Consider the following 10,248-nt stretch of genomic DNA (forward strand, 5'->3'; position numbering starts at 1 on the left):
TTCATATTAATTCTGCGATCGAGTAGTAACTGAAAGAAATGGGTTAACCTGCAAAATCGGTCTTTATAAGAAATCAAAGGCTATACAATCGGTTTATGTGAACATTCAAATAATTCGATTCTAGCCAAAAAAAAACATACACAAAACTTGGTATTTCTTCCATACTAGAATCGGGCGATATGGGCATGGATATCAACCGATTCTGATTAAATGTTCTTCAACCAGAAAACACATACAAAATAATCGGTTGACGTGGTCATGAACATAGACCAGATATTATAGGAATCATTCAATGTGGACATGGACGTCGTCCAATTATGGTCAAACACAGAAACCCAAGATTGTTTGTAACTTTCAATTTTGAATGGGTAAATCAATCACAAATATAACTAAGAGTAATGGGTTGCAATAGCCGATGTTTAGTTTGATTTTTTTTCAAAAAAAAAAGATGATGAAATTTTCTCTAAAACGAACGATTTAGTTAGAATCAAAGTAAACCCTTGAGCTCACTATATTCTGAAAATGAATTTATGCTCCAAAACCCTGAAATGAAGGTGACGCACCTGCTTAGAAATGGAGAATGGATAATTCCCACTGAAATGTTAAATATGATCGAGGTTAATGAACTGCCAGTGGTAGTTGGTGAGAAAGATAGAAGAATTTTGGTCTGGTCTAAATCTGGAGATTTTACAGTATCAACTACAATGGAGTGTATAAGGAAAAAATTCCTAGAGTTGCATTGGACCAAAAAAGTTTGGCATTCTACAATTCATCCTAGTGTGTCAAATAATATCTGGAAGGTGGTGAGAGGAATATGGGCTACATATGAGAACATGAGAAGAAAGGGATTCAAGCTTGCATTCAAATGTTCATTCTGTAAAATAGAAGAAGAATCCACTGATCGCATTCTGTGGCACTGTAACTTCAGTAAAAAAATTTGGCAATGGTTGGGAGGAGTATTTATTTTTGAATCCTATATCCTTTGATGAAGTTTTTTCACTGGCCAAATCAAAAAAGTCCAGCTGTGAAGGAAATCTGGAGATCTGCAGCTTTTATGACCATGAAGAAATTGTGTTTTCTTAGGAACAAAGCAATTTATGATGGTGCACATCCAAATTCAGAAGCTTTAAAGAATAAGATTGTTCAAATCACACAAGAATGTGAAGTGAGAGTGAAAGGGAGTATGTGGAATACAGTGGAAGACTTACAGATTCTCAAATTCTCTGGCATGAAATGCAGGAAAGTAAAAACTAATAATATATTGGAATATTTCTTCTATCTTCCCACTGGAAATCAAATTCTCTTATGTCGTGATGGGGCATCAAGAGATAATCCCGGAGATGCAGGATATGGATTTGTTGGAAGAGACAGTTTAGGTGGATTCTTAGTAGTTGTGGTAGGAGGTATGGGAGTAGCAACAAATTTCATATCAGAAGTTTTTGCAGTAAGAAATGCATGTGAATGGGCAATAACCAGACGTTTTTTACAAGTTTGCATAAGAACCGAATCAACTGCAGTTACCAGATCCTTCTTATCCAAAAAAATTCCTTGGTATGCAGTTACTAGATCGAATAAAATCTTAGCTAGACTGGAAAATTTTAACTTTGTACATAGCTACAAAGAAATCAATTTCGCTGCAGTCAGTCTAGCAAAGTTAGGAGCTACATTATCTACAGGTGAGAAGAGGTCATATTTGTGCAAGCCATCTTTTATGTGAAATCTGGAAACTCCAGATAAGCCTTATTATAAATTTTGTTGAATTGGTGGATGTTTGCATGTAAACATTCACCTTGAGTGTTTTATTTGGTTGCTTTTTGTATTCTTTTTGTTATCAATAAATTCTTATTATTGAGCAAAAAAAAAAGTTAGAATTGATTGATGAAATTAGGTTTTAATTTTAGTTTGTGAGAGAAATGATTTGAATGAGTTTTAGTTTTGATATGATTTAAATAGGTTTAAAATCTAGAAGGATAAGGCTTAGGATTAAATTTTAAGAATGAGGGCAACTTAGTACTTTTACCTAATTTAAACACCCCTTATCCCTTTATAGGTGGGTGAAGAAAATGATGGGCCTCAAATAATTCTTATAGAACTCAAAGTAGGAAGGTTATAAAAGTCTAGAAAAAGATTAGTTTTTCCTTTCCAATAAACCAACTACGTTCTAGATGAGGTTGACTGCATAGGCCTATTCATATGCACATATCAAACAAATGATTTTTCCACTTTAGCACCCACTATGGGTATGCCAAAGTGTCAAACATATATGCCTATATGTCAAATATAACATATAGGCATACGGGACAGACTTTTCAGCTAGCGATAGAGTGTCTATTGCTAGATGGTCAAAATATCGCTCGTTGGTCATTCCAGTGCTAGCGATAGTCACTACGTCGATTCATCGCTCATCAGTTCCTCATCCAACAACTACAATTTTCCCATCTATAAATACCCAATTTCAAACTCATTTCAACTCGCACCAGAGTTTCTAGATCTCTATAGAATCTATCAATTTCTCAATCTTCTTCAAATCTAAAACACCTTCTATACAATTCTTAATTTCTTGTAATATGGATTCATAATCTCAAAGTCAATGCAAAGTTAAGAAAATCAAAGTCCGGGGTGCAAAATACAACATCACAGAAGATGAATGTATTTGTTGTAATTATGTTTTTTTTACCCAAGATTATATCGATGTTGCACAACAACATGGTACACCATGTGGGAAAACATATTTCGTAAATATGAAGAACAAACCGTGAACATCAATTGTCGTGATGCAAAAGTGTTGGCAGAACACTTCATTACAATCAGCTGGGAAGTCGTCTCTTATGTTTTATTGACAATGCAAGCCAAGAGAGGCCGAGAGAGTAGTCTTGTGGATTGTGATTTTGAAAGACAGGTCTGTACAGATCGGCAACGGAAAAATGGCAAAAATTTCGGGTTCATATGTTGTTATCATATTTTGAAGGTGTTGAATAAATATAACCCATAATTGTTAGCAGCTAATCAACAAGTACCTGAAAGGTCACCATACAATTGTTCTCCCTCAACACCAAATTCTTCACCATTTTCACCAAGTCCATCAAATTCTTCACCAGATACCCCCAGAAACTCAAATGTCAACTTAGTTCTCAATAATGATGATGGTAAGAGAAAAATTCAAGGGAGGAACAATGCAAGACTGGCTAGAAAATTAGATTAAGAAGGAGAAAGTTTCAATGGATTTAACATGGCGGAGTTTATGGAACATCAGAAGACTGTCGAGAAGCAAGTAAGAGTTGATAGGAAATTTCAAAGCAGGGAGAGTAAGTGAAGTCGTCTTTCTCAAGAAAAATTTGTGAATGACTATGACAAACATAACATTCTTCAATCTGACACTTCAATTATGAACCCCCAGCAAAAATATTTGTGGCATATCGAATTTGACAGGATTCAAGCACAGATTGAACAACAAGCTGGATATACTAACAACCAACCTGGTGGTGATGAGGATGAGTTCGATATAATAGAACCTCTATATGATTGATGTATTAATTTAAACTTTAAATTTAAGTATTTGATTTCAATTTGATATGTTGTTATTGCATTCTACGTAATATTAGTTTGAAATAAAAAGTTGATTAATTTGAAATATTGTTGCAGTCTACTTAAATAAGTTTGCTCATTAACTTAAACTAATCAACTTAATCTCAGGTCTAAAATACATAACTTAATAATTAAATAAACTAAAATACATAACTTAATAATTACGCCCACCCGCTCTTCTATGCTCTGCCCAAAGATTCACTCTCAGATCTACTCTTAAACTGTCATCAAAATTCTGGTTTTGAATGTAATTAGTCATTTGAGCATAATTTCTTGCAGGCACGCCTCTTTGTGGTTGAATCTTAGGCCTCATATTTTCATCTTCATAGTTTGTCCACTCCTTATCGCGACGGGTTTCCTGAATTACCATGTTATGAACAATTATGCAAGTGAGCATAGTCTTGTGCATTTCACGAGGACTCAACCCACGATACGTCCCACAAATGTTAGTGAACTTCCTCTTCAAAATTCCAAAAACGCGTTCCACATCCCTCATCACTGTCATTTGGCGGTCGTTAAAATACCAGTACAAATAGCCCAATGCACCGACAGGGGGCCGACGATAACATTGAACTAAGGTGGACCATTTTGGGTAGGTATCATCCGCAAGATAATACCCATGAGTGTACTGGTGGTCGTTGATCATGAAAAGGACTTGGGGACAAATTCCATACTTCAGATATTCAGACACATGCGACTTGTGCAAAACATTAATATCATTTTGTGAACCTGAAAGACCAAAAAAAGCGTGTCATATCCAACAATCATACGAAGCAGCATCTTCAAGGATAACAATTGGTTGGATAATGACCCTTATATTGACTGTACCAATAAACAGAGCATCCTTACCATACCCAATGCATACAATCAAGACTACGTAACATTCCTGGGAATCCCCTTTCCTCATTCTCTCTCAATATTTGTCTAACATCTTTCTCGGTTGTTTTCATAAATATGTTGGACCAAAATGATTAATCATTACTTCACAAGACAATGAAAGGTAAGTGAGTGAAGTTGTTTTACCCATACAAATTTACTCATCGTTCGCATTCGCTGGTCTGCCATAACCTAGAATCCTTAAAGTCGAAGTAACTTTTTGTTCAGGACTATGACCTCTAATATTAAGTGCATCAAACTAATAATTAAATTGAGGTTTTACTCGACAAAGCTCTTCAGCAACCTTATTCACCAGATGCCGAGGCATGCGGAATCGACATTCGAAATCTTGATCAGAGTACACACAATTGGAAAGAAAATAATCCTGCATTAGCTTCTGGTGGTAAAATTTCCTCCCTCGATACATATATCTTCTTGAGAATACTTATTGTGGCTCTGGAACTCTAGGTATTTGGTCCGTATGTACGAGCATCAAAGTGCCGATTAGTTTATTATCTTCAGCTTCCTCATCGTCAAGTTCTTGCAACCTCTTTTGATGCATTTCTTGCTGAGTCTAAACCGATCCATAAGAACATTCCTCTCTTCATCGGATCTCGCCATTGATGATTATGAAATTTTAAATTGAGAATATAGATAGAGTGAAAAAGCGGGGGTCTAACAACCACACCCAATTTTTCGTTTGGCAATCTGAATAGACAAACTCCAATATACTTTCAAGAGAATCAACTAGACAATCAGACTCAATCTAGAGAAAAGTATACCAAAGAGTTTTATATCTCTATCTCTCAATTCAATCCGCAATCAACAAATAGGAATTTGCGAGCCCGATAGAATATAAGAGAAATAACTTGAACGATACCAAAGAACAATGTTCAAGGATCAATTAATTTCAATCAACAACCAAAGGTTGGATTTCCCAATTGATCGATTCAACGCACGACCTGCGATATTTCAATTATATAACAAAATATAATACGGAAAAGAAATACCACAGACACCATAAGTTTTGTTAACGAGCCAATCGCAAATGCAGAAAAACCTCGAGACCTAGTCCAGCTTTGAACACCACACTCTATTAAGCCGCTACAGACATTAGCCTACTGCCAATGAACTTCGGACTGAAATATTGTTGAAACCTAATCAATCTCACAATGATTCAAGGTACAGTTGTGCTCTTTACGTCTCTGATCCCAGCAGGATACTACGCACTTGATTCCCTTAGCTGATCTCACCCATAACCAAGAGTTCCTATGACCCAAAGTCGAAGACTTGATAAACAAAGCTGTCTCACACAGAAAAGTCTATTGGAATAGATAAATCTATATCCCACAAAAATACCTACGAGTTTTTTTTCATTCTTTTGATAAATCAAGGTGCACAGACCAATAGGAGAGTGATGGTTGGCAACTATGGTGACATCTTATCGGTCGTGTAAGATTTAATCTAGACCCGTCAATTCGACTGGTGAAGTTGGACGACCGAGATGATTTGCGGCAGTTAATGGCTGCCTTAAAATTCAATGTAAGCGGCTCGACCAACCCCTTTTGAACGACCGTTTGGGAGCCATATGGGGAGGTCGTGGCTTGGACGATCGCGGCTTATAGAAGCGGAGTGGCCGCTGATCATGGCCACATCTTGTTGGCTACCTAAAATAGGAGTTAGGTCGGCCAATTCATCTGGCGAAGTTGGGCGGCCGAGATGATTTGCGGTAGTTAATGACTTCCGTTGATTTAATTTAGGTTTTAAAAAATCCGTGTGGCCAACCTATTTTGGGCCAGCATTTTTTGGTGTTGGCGCGCGCTGGGAGTTGTTCGATCGACCAGCATAATAGCTGGGCCGCTGGTGAACGTATTCGCTCCTTGCACGTTGATTAAGGTCGAATATAGGCCGGTCAATCCAGCTAGCAAAGTTGAGCGGCCAATATCGTTTTGCGGCAGTAATGTAATATCGCTTAATAGAAATTAGGGTTTTGTAACTCGTGTGGCCAACTGTTTTGGTAAAATTTTAGTGGCTCCGCTTGCGAGCTGGAGAGATGTCGATCGGCCTAGGCATTAGTAGGCCCGCCGGTGTACATGATAACGCTTGTCCGACCATGTTAGGAGGCGACTAAGTTTGATAAATCGACTGGCCAAAACGTGCGGCAGTGATCGTTTTAACACTGACATGGGCAGCCTATGTTAGATTCCTTAAGGAATTAGGCGCGTCGACCAACCAACTTCCAACTTTATTTAAAAGTGTGTGTGGCGCATTTAAAGCAATCTGATTGGTCGACGGGAAAGAAGGGCCAGCAAGCAATCTTATGGGGCGTGGTCGGCCAGCCACGGGTGGCGACTGTTAGGGCGAATTGGCCGACCAAGTGGCGTGGCCGTGCCTCCTCTTGTTGTTGCTTCTTTTTGCCGCAACTCCTTTTACTTCTCGTTTTCTTCCTTTGATAGGATTTTGCTCCTATTAGTCCATGGCGGATTAATTTCCTAGCTTACCTAGGTCCAGTCTCAACCAATAGGGTTCGAGATATTGCGCAAGGCGCAAAAAGCCTAATTTTGCAAATTAATTAGGCCAAAATTTGAATCTTGTGAGCTATCACAACATTGATCAAGTTTGATAAATTCTTTGCGTTAACACAAAATTCTTTTATTCTCAGAGAGCAGTTAGCGCGTCTTCTGGTTGAGTATTTTCATGCAAACCTTAATTTTGATTCTTCGGGAAATTCATGCTACTCAGCTGCAAGTGAACATTAATTGTCATGTCATACCAATATTAAGGGTTCAGCCGGGGAACATAGCATAGGAAAATATTCAATAAGCCATACATTAATGAATAATGCAGGCAGGAGATAAAATTTACAGAATATTCGGGGTTGTTGCTACATGCACCATTCTGGGTAAATTTTATATATAAATATATTGAGTTGCTCAATACATATGTAAGTAAGGAGGCTTGGGCACTCATCACTCTTAAATGGCTCAGCTTCTTTGCAGAACGACGACACATTAAATATATGGGTTTACAATTTTAGCCCCGAACTAAAAACCACCATCAACAACAACCATGGGAACATAAGGTTCATGAAGAAATGAGTCAATTCCAACAAGCCTTTTGAATTGATGCCGAATTAGGGCCTTCTGAATTTCAAGAGTTCTCAAAGAAATAGCCTTTATTTCCTGAATCTCTTTCCTTGTTTCCTTCAACTCTTCAAGAACACCAGAAAACTTCTGAGATTTTGAGGGAACAACTCTTGTCTTCCTCACATTCCTTCTTTTTCTTTTCAAAGTTGGAGATAACGAAGATTTATCTTTTTCCTTCAGGATTGATGGCTCATATTAACTTCTTTTCCATCAGAAGAAATAATGCTTGGAGTATCCATACGAGCGGAATTTGTGAGAGGAAATCACAAGATAATCTCAACAAGCAGTCTTATGATAAAAAGAGTTACAAGTGAGGGAAAAGGGAATGTAGGGTTACAGAAATTTTAACACAAGTTCACGCACACACAACTCTCAACCCTAAAAAAGGTAGAATTATCGAGAATAACCCTCTTTTTATTGATTACACAGGGAAGTCCCTACCAATATCAATTAGATATGAAAAGAGGCACGAATTCCAGACTTGCAAAGCTCAGCTTAGCAAAAAAAGAAAAAAGAAAAAAGAAATCAAAACAATCTAAAACCATTTTATTTTTCTAAAGCCTGAGGTGTGCATAATCTTGTCTCTTTTGATCAGGCACATGAGACAAGATGCATTAACCAACACAATTAAGTTTTACTGGGGTGAACAATAATCTATCCGCCATAACCTTTTCAAAAGGAATTCATAGATCCCTGTTTCTCAGAGTGTTTAGACCATAATTTTTTCTCTAATGATCTAGTCTTTTCTTTGGAAACTAACTTCTTTGAAGAAGAGATGCGTTTACATACCTCTGATGATTTTTGAACAAGTTTGATCTTATTTGATAATCGATTCGCTCTTCGTTGAAGTTTGTTGGCATATCTCATTTTGTGTTTGTACTTAAAACACTTTGAAAGTTCATGACCTTTGAGGGAACAATAAGAGCATGTCAACATGGAAGATGATTCAGACGCCCGAGATGTGTAGGCAGCTAGACACATAATGGAACCTGAAAAATCAGAAAAAGAGTTTCCAGTAGAAACAGGTAGATTCATTTTTTCTTCCAGACCGGTTAATTTTTCTTCTGAAAGAATATCAATATTGATGTATGTATTGCTACAATTATCAAAATCAATGTTTTCACAAAAAAGTGCAACACTTGACTTTTCGTCTTCATTAGAATTATAGTTGTCAGACATTTCATCAAGAGTTGCAGCTAGACCTTTGTTCCCAGTGTATTTTTTCCGATGTGGACACTCATTTGCAAAATGACCAAAACCTTTACACTTAAAGCACTGAGGCATATCCTCGTCATCAGTTTCATCAATATCCCTGTTTTTAGGAGGAACACGAGTAACGGATGACCTAGGTTTATCTTTGGAGAATCATTTACTTCTCTTCAAAAGAAGATCCCTAAACTATCTAGTGATCAAGGAGACTGACTTGTCAAGATCTTCATCTGATGAATCAGCCTCGGAAAGATCATCTTTAGAGATGCAAACACTTTTACTTTTGTCAAGTAATTTAGTATTCTTTTGTTCTTTGAAAGCAACATCCTTTCCGACTTTGGATGTATGCTCATGATCAAAGATCTTTAACTTCCCATCCAGAGTGTTTCTGGAAAGATTTGCAAGGTTATTACCTTCAACGATAGCATGCTTCTTAGAATCGTATCTGAGTGGCAGCGATCTGAGAATTTTCATCACAATGTCATTTTCAGGAATAGTCTTAACAAATGAAAAGATGTATTAACAATTTCAGACACTTTGTGATTAAACTCATCAAATGAATCTTCATATGCCATACGAAGGTTTTCCCAATCAGAATTTAGGTTTTGAAGCATGGCTTCCTTTTCACCGGTATATTCTTCAAATACAATTTCTAAGATATCCTAAGCATATTTAGACCGAGTGCACGTAGTCACATGGTGTTGAAGATCTGGGATAATGGCATGGATGATAGCATTTAACCCGTCAGAATTTTGCTTTGCAGCGAGAATCTCGGCAGGTTCATGTGCACCAATATCCTTTCGAACAGTTGCATCTCCTTATGCAACAACCGGAGGATTATATCCATTAACTACATAAACCCATGATTGAAAAACGTGCTTGAAGAAAGGCACGCATAGCAATTTTCCACCATAAGTAATTTGAGCCATCAAAGACTGGTGGTACGTTTATGGAGATATCACTTCTGTCCATATTCAGATCGCTACAAACACAAACTTATGAGGTCTTTAATGTGTTTGCCTGCTCTGATACCAATTGAAAAAGCGGGGGTCTAACAACCACACCCAATATTTCTTTTGGCAATCTGAATAGACAAACTCCAATATACTTTCAAGAGAATGAACTAGACAGTCAGACTCAATCTACATAAAAGTATATCAAAGAGCTTTATATCTCCATCTCTCAATTCAATCCGCAATCAGCAAATAGGAATTTGCGAGCCCGATTGAGTATAAGAGAAATAACTTGAACGGTACCAAAGACCAATGTTCAAGGATCAATCAATTTCGATCAACAACCAAAGGTTGGATTTCCCAATTGATCGATTCATCGCACAACCTGTGATATTATAACAAAATATAACGCGGAATAGAAATAACACAGACACCAGAAGTTTTGTTAATGAGGAAACCGCAAATGCAGAAAAACCCGG

Source organism: Papaver somniferum, chromosome 9, assembly GCF_003573695.1.
Source record: "Papaver somniferum cultivar HN1 chromosome 9, ASM357369v1, whole genome shotgun sequence".
In the NCBI taxonomy this organism is placed as follows: Eukaryota; Viridiplantae; Streptophyta; class Magnoliopsida; order Ranunculales; family Papaveraceae; genus Papaver; species Papaver somniferum.